The sequence below is a fragment of the Leucoraja erinacea genome, chromosome 4, assembly GCF_028641065.1.
Source record: "Leucoraja erinacea ecotype New England chromosome 4, Leri_hhj_1, whole genome shotgun sequence".
Taxonomy (NCBI): Eukaryota; Metazoa; Chordata; class Chondrichthyes; order Rajiformes; family Rajidae; genus Leucoraja; species Leucoraja erinaceus.
The window spans coordinates 46854423-46867889 of record NC_073380.1 but is presented as its reverse complement, the minus strand read 5'-3'; the positions used below and the strand labels follow the sequence as shown (position 1 = coordinate 46867889).

Genomic DNA, 13467 nt, shown 5'->3' with positions numbered 1-13467 from the left:
TGGATTTCTCCCACATCTAAAATATTTGAGTGTTTGGAGGTTAATTTGCCTTTGTAAATTGCCCCTATTGTGTAAAAAGTCATAAGGTCATAAGGTCATAAGGAATGGAAGAATTAGGCCATATGGCCCATCAAGTCTACTCCGCCATTCTATCATGGCTGATCTCTCTCTCCCTCCTAACCCCGTTCCCCTGCCTTCTCCCCATTACATCTGACACCTGTACTGCTCAAGAAAAATATAGTACTAATCAATAAATTACTAATCAAGAAACAAGAAAGTGGATGCAGAAGTGGGAAACATAGAACTAGTGCGAATGGTCGCCATGGACTTGGTGGACCAAAGGGTCTATTTCCATGCTATGTTTTTCAATCAATCGATCAATAATCTAAGTGCAATATCAGCAAAGCCTGTATAATTTCAATAAGACATCTTTACACTTTCCTAGATACTTTTACACTGTATTTCATTGAAATACTATCATAACAAAGGCCAATGTAACAATTCCCTTCTTAATTGCTTATTCTCTGTAAACATGCTGTGTATCGACACCTAGATCCCCTTGAATGTCAGGATTTCTCAGTTAATCACTGCTAAAAACATTGTTAGTTTAGTTTTGTACTACAATGTGGATGCCCTCAAAATTTTTAAACATTACTTGCTATCTTTCATGTTCTCACTACTCACTTTGTTTATCTGCATCCCCTTGAACTTCCTTACATCCTCCTCCCTACTTGCAATCCCGCCTAGTTTTGTATCTTTCTGTTTGAGCCTCTTAATCCATACTTAATTGTTTCCACAGGAGTATCAGTGAAGCATCTGTTATATAAATTATATGTTGTATAGCACATTTGTTAATGATAACGGAAATATAAATGTCCCAAGTCATTGATCAGGTATGTAGGAGTTGAATTTGCCAGGTTGTTTAAACACCAGTGTTGCAGATACTATCACATAATCCATTTGCAAACTGTGACTAGTAAGCCTTTGAGATGTGTGATTAATTAGACAAACTCGCTGCGCCACAATGTAGAACAAATGACTGCTTTCTTTACTGCCACACCTAGATATTGGAAACATATCGTATTAAAGAAGAAAGGTACTAACAAAACATAGCAATAACAATACCACATCCACCCACATATGAATCAAAAGAATTATTACGATCCACTCTGTCTTTCTAAAACTGTGTTATAAAGTATCTTGTACTGTAAGTGAAGAAAGCTTCTGGTTCCACAGAGTACAGTCCCTGGTGATTTCTAGATGTGAGAACATTGGTTGCTGCATCAGCTGAAGTTGCTCAGTTTCAGCTTCAATCTTGAAATTATTCACTTTGGCTTCACTAGATGTGGATGGCAGTTTGAGTGCATTGAAGTATGATATCTTTTGCATGAGCCTTAGCTAACGATGGGATGGTAGTAATTTCAAATGGTTGTGACAATTTAAGTTGTGTGCCAACTGATGTGACTTGTAATTATATTTTACCAGGACTGTATTCCCAGGCTCTAATGGCATAGTGTGTCTTGCATTTGTTTTCATTCTGTACTTCTTGGCTTCAAAAACTACATAATGTTTGATGATTTATCACAAGAAGTACCTCTGGCTGACATGTACGCAAAGGTGCAAAATTGTAGCTGGTGCTATTTGTTTAGTTTAGAGGTACGGCATGGAAACAGGCCCTTTGGCCCATTGAGTCCATGCCGATCAACTATCACCTGTGCACTAGTTCTACATGTTCGCAGTTTTGCCTCATATATACTGGGGGCAATTACAGAAGCCAATTAACCTTCAAACCTGCATGTCTTTGGAGTGTGGGAGGAAACCGGAGCACCCGGAGAAAACCCACGTGGTCATCACAGGGAGAACATATAAACTCCATGCAGATGGATCAAACCCAGATCTCTGGCCCTATAAGGCAGCGACTCTACCACTGTGCCACTGTGCCCCTCAAATTCCTTTCATGAAGGTGGCACTTCTGTGATATTCCTTAAAAACCTCTGAAGTTCTGTCTAAATGATTTCTCTTTGGTATAAGCAGTAAGATGATTTTCTTTAGCCTTCACTCCAATCTCTCTACCTTATCGTTACCTCATGTCAGCAAGTTGTCATCTTGAACTGTGTGAAGATGAGATAATTTGAAAACATGTTGAAATCATGTACAGCGGTCCACCATCCACTCTCACTGTTTGTGGCACATCAAACAATGCAAAGACAGAAGACACAAGCTTTGCAATGGTGAAAGTAGAAATAACAGTTTCAATGACAGGGAATCTTCCAAAGTCATTGACAATCATACACTAATGATCACAAGAGCTTTTGGGTAACTCGGTCACTTGTAATTGTTCTTATCGGCTTGATTTAAGGTCATAAGGTCATAAGATCATGTGATAGGACAGAATTAGGCCATTCGGCCCATCAGGTCTACTCCGCCATTCAATTATGGCTGATCTATCTTTCCCTCCTAACCCCATTCTCCTCCTTTCTCCCCATGACCCCTGACATTTGTACTAATCAAGAATCTATCTATCTCTGCCTTAAAAATATCCATGGACAGCCTCCACAGCCTTCTGTGGCAAATAATTCTACAGATTTACCACCTTCTGACTAAAGAAATTCTTCCTCATCTTCCTAAAGGAAACTCCTTTAATTCTGAGGGTAAGACCTCTTGTCTCAGACTCTCCCACGAGTGGAAACATCCTCTCCATGTCCACTCTATCAAAGCCTTTCACTATTCTGTACATTTCAATAAGATTCTCCCTCATTCTTCTAAACTCCAGTGAGTACAGGACTAGTGCCGACAAATGCTGAAAATCAAACGATTTTGTGTTTGATGTACAAGGCATGGGAGATTTTGCATTTGACTGATTGAGCAAACCCTGAACAAGATCACCTTTCTCAAATGGGCAGACTTTCTCTCTTAACTATGCATTCTCTCTTAACAAATAGTTACTTTTTTATGATTCTAGTTTGGGCTTCTTGAGTAATGACTCCAGCATGTTCTATTATTAATGGCAATGCAATTACGTTGTTGCTCAAGGCAGATGCCATCAGGATTTGTTTCATACTTTGTGCGAATCTTCCAAAGTGAATGGAGCATCATGAAGGGGTGTATTTCCTTTACCCATTTCCACTTCTGTTGTTGGTTTGCTGATGCTCGTCCTGCTCTTCTGTAAGGTGAGTCCAAACATAGACTTAGTGATTTCACCAAACATTTATCCAATAAGGCCTGCTCAATTTCCCAGTTACTAACTATTTTCACTTCCCATTCCCAAAATGACCTTTCTGTCCTGGATTTTCTCATTTGCCAGAGTGAGACCACACACAAACTGGAGGAACAGCAGCTCACAATCTGCTTGGGTAGCTTACGGCCCAATGATATGGACATTGAATTCTTCAATTTTAGGTAACTAACCAATAACTCCCCCCTTTTCCCCGTGTCCCACCTGGCTGCACTCCCATTTCTTCTACCATCCTGCCACCCTTTCCCCTTCCCCCATGAACCCTTCCCCATACATCCCTTCCTCTGGCCTTACAATTCATGTCCCTTCTGCCTTTATCTCACAGCATTTTGTCTCCTTGTCATTTCTGGCCTTTGTCCGCACATCTGTCAATAGACCCGGCTCACCTGTATCCACCTATGATGTCTGGCTTAGCCCCACCCCACCTTTCTTCCAACTTTCTCCCTACAACAATCAGTCTGAAAAGGTTCCTGACCCGAAGCCTGACCCACATAGGTGAGTGCAGGAGACTCTGCGCTCGCCTCGTGATCGCCACATGGTGGCCACACGTTCGCTGGTGGTCTCTGGTGACTGATACGCTTTGTTGTGTTCTTTTCTTTGTGTGTAGCAGGTTGACTGGTGGTCAATGCATACAAAGAGCTGACATTGTGTTAAGAATATCACACTCATGTGAAATTGATGGGATGTCATGTTAACGGAGATTTGAATGTCATCTGTGCTGAAAATATTCCGACTTTGGTCAAAGATGCAATACTATTGTAAGGAAAAATCTTGGCCTTTCCTTGCTGAGGCAGACGAGGACAACAGAGTAGGTTGTGAAAGGTTGTTCACTTAGTACAGTGGCAGGTATATACAATATATTTTGTTCACAGATTGCAAATATTCACTTTTGTCCATTGCCAAGCACAATGAATAATAAATCAATTGTCAAAGTTATACCCTACGGTCATACAATATGGAAACAGGCCCTTTGGCCCAATGTGTCCACGCCGATCCACACGCACCCTTTACACTAGCCCCACCTGCTTGTACTTGGTCCATATTCCTCCCAACCTGTCCTATTCATGCACCTGTCCCAAAATTGATAGACTCAAAAAGCTGGAGTAACTCAGCGGGACAGGGAGCATCTATGGAGAGAAGGAATGGGTGACATTTCGGGTTGAGGCCCTTCTGCAGTCTGAAGAAAGATCTCGACCCAAAATGTCACCCATTCTTTCCCTCCAGAGCTGCTGTCTGTCCTCTGTCTAGCTTTTTGTGTCTATCTTCGGTTTAAACCAGCATCTGCAGTTCCTTCCTACACAGTAACAAGTTGTTGTTACTTTTTCCATTGGCTTTGTCACTTGCCACATCATCTGATCTGTTCTTATACCTGGGCTTGCTGAATGATGAACTTTAGCAAAAACTTGCACGGAGGATGTTCTGCTTTGTTTGAGTTCTGCCGATCTGATGATGGTAAGTTTTTTGGAATTTTTCTCTTCTTCTGATCTCAGTTCATTGTGGTGTTTTTGGCACAACTGCTCTGTGGTCTGAAAGTGCGAATAATTTTGCTATGTCATGCAGCTTGAAAAATCTGATGACCTTTATGACTTGCGATTTCAACCCTCGGTCAATATCAGCAAATTCATATATTGCAGCAAATTATCAAGTTCTGTCACCACAGGTTGAGAAACAAACAAAACAATTGATCCGCTTGTCATCTGAACTCAACTTTGTTGAGTGATGTGGACTGAATCACCTGCAGCTCAACATTTCCAAGACTGAAGAATTAGTGGTGGACTTTTGGAGGAGAGGAACACACCTGTCCCCTGTCTCCATCAATGGTATGGGTGTGCAGTTTACCAGGGAATACAAATACCTTTGAGTGTACTGGTCCAGGAACGCTGAGGCCCTGTACAAGAAGGGACAGAGACGCTGTACTTTTTGAGAAGACTCTGCTCCTTCAACATCAGCAGTAAGATGCTGCCAAAGTTCTACCAATCGGTGGTAGCCAGTGCCATCTTCTTCGCTGTTGTGTGCTGGGGCAGCAGGGCGAAGGCTGCAGATGCCAATAGGTTCAACAAACTCATCAGGAAGGCTGGCTCCGTCCTGGGGGTTGAGTTGAATTAATGGGAGGTGGTCTTGGAGGGGACGATGCTCCTCAAACTGTGTAGTATCCTGGACAATACAGCTCACCCCCTCCATGACACACTGGTCAATCTGAGGAGTACCTTCAGCAACAGACTGGTTCCACCAAGATGCAGTACAGAACCCCACAGGAGATCCTTCTTCCCTGTGGCTATCAAGCTGTACAACTCCTTCCCCTTCTGTCGTGGGTTTGACTGAGACTGACTCCACTCCCCACCAATCTTTGCACATCCCCAATCCTTTCTACTCGTCACTTTAATTTGATGTTTCATGTATTTTGTGTTTTTATGACTGTTGACAGATCAATTTCCCTCATGGGATAAATAAAGTTCTATCGTATCGTATTGAAATATGGCTGCTGATCGTGCTTATGCCATAGCTTGAAGCATTGCGTGCTTGTTTACGGATCCTCATAATATCGATAAGGTAGTAAAGATTCACTTCTCAAATTCGTACGTTTATCAAACATTTTTTGTAATGTGTAGAGCGCAAAGCGCTGGAGTACTGTAACTCAATGGATCAGGCTGCATATCTGGAGGATATAGATAGGTGACGTTTCAGGTCGGGACTCATCTTCAGAAGATTTCAGCTTTCTATTTCCATTTTCTGCAATGCATCAGCCCAGTTGCATTTATACTGCTTCTTGAAAAGTTTGGGGCAATGGTGTTAAAACCTTGAGACAAGAATCTGGAATGATATGAACCATTCCAGGAATGTATGAAATTCTGCAGGATTCCTTAGATGCTTGATATTCATCATTGTATTATCTGGACAACTGTTGGTACCACGGCAAATTTTGTAAACCTGATGGTCCTGATTCTTTCAACTGTACATCAAGCTCTACTAAATTCGTAAAGAATAGTTTTAATAACAAACTATAATTTAAAGGCACTTTAAGTCAATGCAGCACAATCTTATTGTTTTATCTGTCTTAAGTACAACTATTATCAAAGTAATCAAATTGCTGTAAATAATTTTTAGCAAACTCTCTTTCTAATTTCTCAGCCACTTCGTCTGCTTGGGTCTTTATGGAATAAGAATCTGGCCTTGGACTGCAATAGACTGATTGAATGGTAAGTTTAATTTGTAGGTTTAGCTTGTATTTGATGATTGCTGTGTTGCCTTCTTTGAGAATGTCATTAATTTTAAACAATCGAATCCCCAAATGTGTTTTTGGCATTTCTGTGGCATTTACAACAGAGTTTCAATTTTGCAAGCCATCCCTTGTCCATGGTGTCACAATGATAGCTAAGTTGAGACTTTTATCTTCAAAAAACAAATCTGAACAATGCTTATTGAGGCAGACTGAACTGCATGTGTCATGGCATCCTTCCCCACAATGCAATGGACTGCAGTGATGCTTATCTGCATTACTAATAATTTGTCATCAGTCAGGACAATGGTCATGGTATTATGGTGTTTTACACTATAGTTGCTTATAACATAGGTGCTGTATAAAATAATCTTATCAATCAGGGAGGTCGCAATATTGTGAATTAGAAACAGCGATTTTCCAATTTACAAGCTGCTGCTGTGACTCCTTGCTACTGTGAAGCCCAGCTCCACGAGAACAACTGCGTGAGAAATGACTGCCACTACATCGCTAACACTGACTCATTCTATTTGTAGTTAACGATACCATCACTCTTTCGATACCAAAGGTTTAGGATTCACCCTTTCACTGTATGAAAATGTTATATAGACGTTATTCAAGAATTTATCAATCTCCATCTTACAAATATCCATTGACTTGGCCTTCTGTGGTAATGAATTCCACAGATTCACCACCTTCTGACTAAAGAAATTCCTCCTTATCTACTTTCTAAATGCACATCCTTTCATTCTGACACTGGCATCTGGTCCGAGACTCTCCCAATAGTGGAAACAACCATTTTCTTGTTTAACCTCATTACCTAACTTTATAATTCACACCAAATTTGTAAAATTATTTGGGCTGGAAAACAAATATGGGATGTTTCGAGAGTGGCAGTGTTTCTGCTAACTAAAAAAATGAATAAGATTATATTTTATTCCCTTAATGTGTGGATTGTACACCCACATCTCATCAGTAACTGTGAAATCTATTTTCTGCTTTTTAAGTTGTTTTTGGCAAAGCCTGGACCATTGTCGGGGAATTGAGAAAAATAGATTAATAATCAATGTGTCTCATGGGGCAGTCACTCAATTCTCCAAAAATCATCTTTTCTGAAGAACTACATTTCTGACCACAAACCACAAAGCATAACGATTTTTAAATCCAATCCAGCAAAATTGCTCTTTGAAAGGGATCAAAGAATAATGTTGTCTAGAAATAACGTCTTGACAACAGGATATGATCAGTTTAAAAGGTTTAATTGGCTTTAAATGACTGAAAGCGAATGGCCAATGTTTTACTGTTAATGAAGTACAGTACACCTTCTATATAATGGACCATTTGGGGGGCAAATAATATTTGTTATTGCTGATTTATTGTCTGCCATAGCTGAGTAAATGGCCTGTCCTATTTAGGCGATTTTTTATGCGACTACAGACGACTAGGCTGTCGCCACATGGGGTGTTGCCTGTATGGTTGTGAGTAGTCTCTTCAGTGCCCAAAGAGTTGTAGCGTCTTTCTGATTGCCGCTGGAGTTTCAAAATATTCAAAACTTTTCGGCGACAGTCTGCGAGTGGGTTTGACGCCAATGAGCGTAGCTTGACTTCTACTGACGTAGGTGCTGTCTTAGGTTATCGGCAGGTGACGTTGGTTGTCGCCAGTGCTAACATTGGTGAATTCCATTGCCGTCTACCTACGTCAACCTAGTTCAACTGGCGACAGATACCGGCGTCAAGAGAAGTCAAGTAACGACAGGCATTGTCTTCAGTTGTCTTCAGTTGTCGCTGGCAGGGTCGTAGCTTGTCGCGGGTGGACGTAGGTTGACGTCGGTTGTCGTAGGTTGCCACCTGTGTCATCGTAGATTGTCGTAGGTATCGTTGTAGGTTGTGGTAGGTGTGGTCGCAGGTGGACGTCCTAAGTCGCGATGATCGGGGTCCCCGGTTGTCGGTAGATTGCCGTAGCTTGACATCGACTAGGTGGTAGGTTGTTGTAGCTCGTCGTAGACATTGTCGTGGGGGAGTCCAGTCGCCAGTTTTTCGACGACCTGCTACGACTATGACAGTCACCGGCAGTCGCCTATATAATCGCCTAAGTAGGAAGGGCCCTTAAGGGACTATCATTGTATGCCGGTTAAAGCACCAAGGGCACAAAATGCTGGAGTAATTCAGCAGCTCAGGCAGCATCTCTAGAGGTGATGTTTCAGATCGGGATCCTTCTGCAGACTATTGTTCTGGACGAGGGGCTGGGATCCAGGTGAATTGATGGCCCGGCCTGCTGGTGGCCAGGAGAGAGGCAAGGATCGGCGTAGTCACTGGCCGCAGCCTGCAGTCGGCCGGAGTGTAGGTAAGGGTCGGCGGAGTGGGTGACAGGTGCGGCCAGGAAGTGGCCGAGGAAGCTGTCTGAGTCAGCGGTGGTGGCAGTAGTCTGGCCTGGAAGCGGTAGTAGAGGCGGTGCGGGCCGGGGGTGGCACCAAACAAAACCCATTATAAAGAGGAATCCATAATACGAGCGTTTACTGTAACCACAGTAATTTTGAGTTCTGTGATTTTTCCTCTCATCCAAAAAAATTAATGATATAATCATTGTGATGATATTTGTTGTTTATTTGTTGATCTAGTTAGGTTCTTGATGGACACAATGGACTGAAGGGCTTGTTTCTGATCTGTATGACTGCTAATGGAAGGCACTATAACTTTTGGATTCCAAGGCATTTCACTGTCTAGGCCTAGACAAAGTGGACGTGGAAAGGACATTTCCAGTGATGGGGGAGTGTATGGACAGAGGGCACAGCCTCAGAATAGAAGGATGTACCTGCAAAATGGAGATGAGGAGGAAATTATTTGGACAGTGTAGTGAATCTGTGGAATTAATTGCCACAGATGGCTGTGGAGGCCAAAACATTGGGTATATTTTAAGGCAGAAATTGATAGACTCTTGGTTTGGAAGGCCATCGGGGGGGGGGGGGGGGGGGGGGGGGGGGGGGGGGGGGGGGGGGGGGGGGGGGAGGAGGGGAGGAGGGAGGGGAGGAGGGGGGAGGAGAGTTTATTGTTATATGTCACAAAAAGGAACAATGACAGAAGTGGTTGAGAGGGAAAAAAAGATCAGCCATGATTGAATGGCAATTGAATGGCAGTGTAGACTTGATGGGCTGATAGCTCTAACACTGCTCTTGTCTTATAGACTTATGGCCTTGTGAAGGCCCACTTTACTCGCCATGTCTCTGAGCATCCTCGCTCAACAGTGCACTGATTGTAGCTGACCCTTACGTAATCAGCAAATCTGCAAATCCCCAGTTCACGAACTTTCACCTCTGAATCTACTCATGTTGTAAGCAGCAAGCTAAGGTTTTATCAATTGTCAAGAATGTCAAAAGCTTGTGGTGTGAAGACTTAGCATCATCAGCTCTTTGTAAATGGTTAACTGAGATTTCACCACTTGCAAAATTACCAGCATACTAGGTCTCTAGGTCTCTGCCAATTTCCAAATGTCTTACACTGATGCTTTTCATGCATCTTAAGTAAAAATATTTAACATGCATGGCATGCACAATAGATCAATAGTCTTAGCTATTTTAGGGCTGTTTCAGTCGATAATCTCCCTTCTGGGAGAGATTGTGAATAAAAGCAGGATATTATTGAAATTATGAAACCTCCAAAGTGGACGTGCCCGGTGAATAGCAGAACGATACTTTCCCTGTGTAGACTCGGTAATACTATGTTCAAACCAGGCAGATTCACAGCATTTCAGAGAATCATTATCAATCAACTAACCTGTCTACCTTTTGTATGAATACAGTGTATCTGTACACTCTGGACGTTTGATTGTAATCATGTATCTTTATTTCGCTGACTGGAAATGTTCATAAATTCTCGGAGCATTCAGCCCATCGAATCTACTCTGCCATTTAATCATGGGAGATCTACCTTTCCCTCTCAACCCCATTCTCCTGCCTTTTCCCCATAACCTCTGACACCTTTACTAATCTAGAATCTGTCAATCTCCAACTTAAAAATATCCATTGACTTGCCCTCCATTGCCGTCTATGCAATGAATTCCACATATTTGCCACCTTCTGTCAAACAAAATTACTCCTCATTTCCTTTCAAAAGGAACGTCCTTTTATTCTGAGATTATGGCCTCTGGTTCTCGACTCTCCCACTACTGGAAATATTCACTCCATAATCACTCTATCCAGGCCTTTCATTATTCGATAAATTTCAAAGAGGTCCTTACATCCTTACAAATTCTAGCGAGCACAGGCCAAGTGCACGCATGTTAGCATGCAACAAAAATCTTTTCACTGTAGCTAGTCTTGCAACAAGATTTGTACATGAAACTGTATAAACTCCACAGAGACAGCATCCAATGTCAGAATTGTCTACTATAGTTTAGTTTAGAGATACAGCGTGGAAACAGGCCTTTGACCCACCAAGCCCATGCCGACCAGTGATCACCCCATACACTAGCACTATCCTACACACTAGGCACAATTTAAAATTTTGATCGAAGCCAATTAACCTACAAACCTATACGTCTTTGGAGTGTGGGAGGAAACAGAAGCACCGGGGGGAAAACCCACGTGGTCACGGAGGGAATGTATCAACTCCATACAGACAGCAGCATTAGTCAGGATCGAACCCAGGTCTTTGCCGCTGTATGGCAGTAACTTTACCACTGCGCCACCATGCTGCCCTATTTGAACCTGTGTCTCTGGCACTTTAAGGCATCGGCTGTATGAACTGTACCACTCTGCCACCCATTTGTGGGTTGTGAAGGTGGAAGAAGGGGAGGTGCAGAATGCTTCTGTAGTGGTCCCATAATGTTGTCAGCAAATGTGCCACCCGGTATGTGTGTGCGTAGATGACATGTCAACAACTCCCCTTTGGAAAATCATAAACGTGGTAAAAGGCTTCCACATATTTCAGCTGTCTAAGCCAACAAGGTAGTGTTTTAACATGCCAGGACATTTGAAAAGTTCTTATTAATTGTTTATTTTATCAATTTTTCAATTGTTTATTTAATTGACATTTTTTTAATATTCCAATTATTAAATAAACATATATTTGTGGGCTAATATTTAATGTCCTTGTGTGTTTCCTCCCCATTCCCACACATTAACAATCATGTGATTTCACTTTAAATTGAGTTCCAAAATGGGCTTAAGACTTTTCGTTAACCTTATCAAGGTCACATTTCCGTGGTGTGATGTTACTTCCCACCCTCTCAAAATGTATCTACCTTAGTTAATATATGCTGAATCCAAAACTTTCCTAACTTGAGAGGGTATGGCCTGCTGCACTGTCAACGTCCCCTTCAGATTTACTTGAAATTAAGGCCACCTGTGCCCTCAGATGAACAGAAAAATACCATCAGATAGCTCTACAATCATGGAGAATTAATGACGTCAAGGTCCTCGACTTGTATAAAGCCTTTCCTTCCCATTAAGCAGATTGAAATTTCATGATCACTAAACTAAATGAGTCACACGCAGTTACAGCAAAAACAGCACATTTTGCAGCTGTGTTATAAATACTACTTAATAATGGGGAGGTCAAGTATGGCAAGTCTTTTTATCTATCTGATTTTCCTAATAATTAAACTGCCATGCCTAAATTATCAAGCTCTTTGGATAATCTAGTGTCTAAACAGTGGCAAAGAACATGTGACTATTCTTGTAACCAAAACCTATAATTTCATTTTACACCCCCTGCTAATTCATACGTAAAACTCCATGTGAGAAACGACCTTCTCTGTCTGAAGGTTATGTTTATATTTGGTTACTCAACTTAGTGGTTCCAAACTTATTTTTTAAGTTTATCTATAGCAACATCATTCATTGGGTCATCAACTCCACAGCCTCCTCACAGTTTGCTATGTGGTCTGAGCTTTTATTTGACATTAGTGCATATTCCCATGTCTATTATTTTACATCATGAACATCAGATTGTTAATCAACATTCAAGAGAACTTGCTTTTGTTGAGAAACAAAACTGAAGACCTATAATTGCTATGTCAGATGGAAGTTGATGAATCAGTTGGAGGTCAGTGATATATGGAGCAGGGTGCAGGGACGGGGGTGGTCACCGTGTCCAATGGAGGTCATTTTGTTAGGGAGTGCAAGCATTGAATGCGATGAAGAAGTCATCACTTCACATGGAGTCAATTCGTGATCAGGTTGTGTGAGTGAGGTTTAGGCATCATGAGGCTTCGACTTATTATTATCACATGTACTGAGGTACAGTGAAAAGCTTAGTTTTGCATGCTATCCAAACAGATCAGATATATCATACATGGGTACAGTCAGTACAAACCCAAGAGCAAGGTGGAAAATATGATTAGGACATTTATAAATGATGCTGTACTTACTGGTAGAAAAGAGATTTAGAAGAATAGTGTGGGAAAGAACTGCAGATGCTGGTTTATATCGAAGATAGTCACAAAATGCTGGAGTTACTCAGCGGGACTGGCAGCATCTCTGAAGAGATGGAATGGGTGACATTTCAGGTTGAGACCTGTCTGAAGAAGGGTCCCGACCCGAAACATCACCTATTCCTTCTCTCCAGAGATGCTGCCTGTCCCGCTGTGTTACTCCAGCGTTTTGTGTCTATTTTAGAAGTGGAATGTTTGTATTGGACGACAGTATGCCCTTCTCTGGAAATAATTATTTCGCTGGAATTCTTTGAAGAAGTAAATAGCAGGGCAGACAAAGGAGAGTCAGTAGATGTTGTTTACTTAGATTTTCAGAAAGCCTTTGATAAGGTGCCATGCGTTAGGCTGTTTAGAAAGATAAGAGTCCATGGTATCAAAGGGCAGATACTAACATTGATAACAATTTGGCTGTATGGCAGAAGACAAAGAGTGGCAATAAAGGGGGCTTTTTCTGGTTGGCTGCCAGTGACTAGTGGAGTTCCGCAAGGGTCGGTGCTGGGGCCGCTACTCTTCTTGTTGTACGTATATCCATGATTTGGATGAGGGGATGGAAGGTTGTGTGGCAAAGTTTGCAGATTATACAAAA

At 41.9% G+C, this 13467-nt stretch overlaps 1 long non-coding RNA gene across 1 annotated transcript in view; it reads left to right on the top strand.

Annotated features, from left to right (window-relative positions):
- The first annotated feature begins 5110 nt into the window (after nucleotides 1–5110).
- Nucleotides 5111–13467, top strand: part of LOC129696346 (uncharacterized) — a 28499-nt gene continuing 20142 nt past the window's right edge. The window contains exon 1 of the long non-coding RNA XR_008723317.1: nucleotides 5111–6432. This is a non-coding gene — a long non-coding RNA (uncharacterized LOC129696346). The remainder of the gene's footprint in view (nucleotides 6433–13467) is intronic.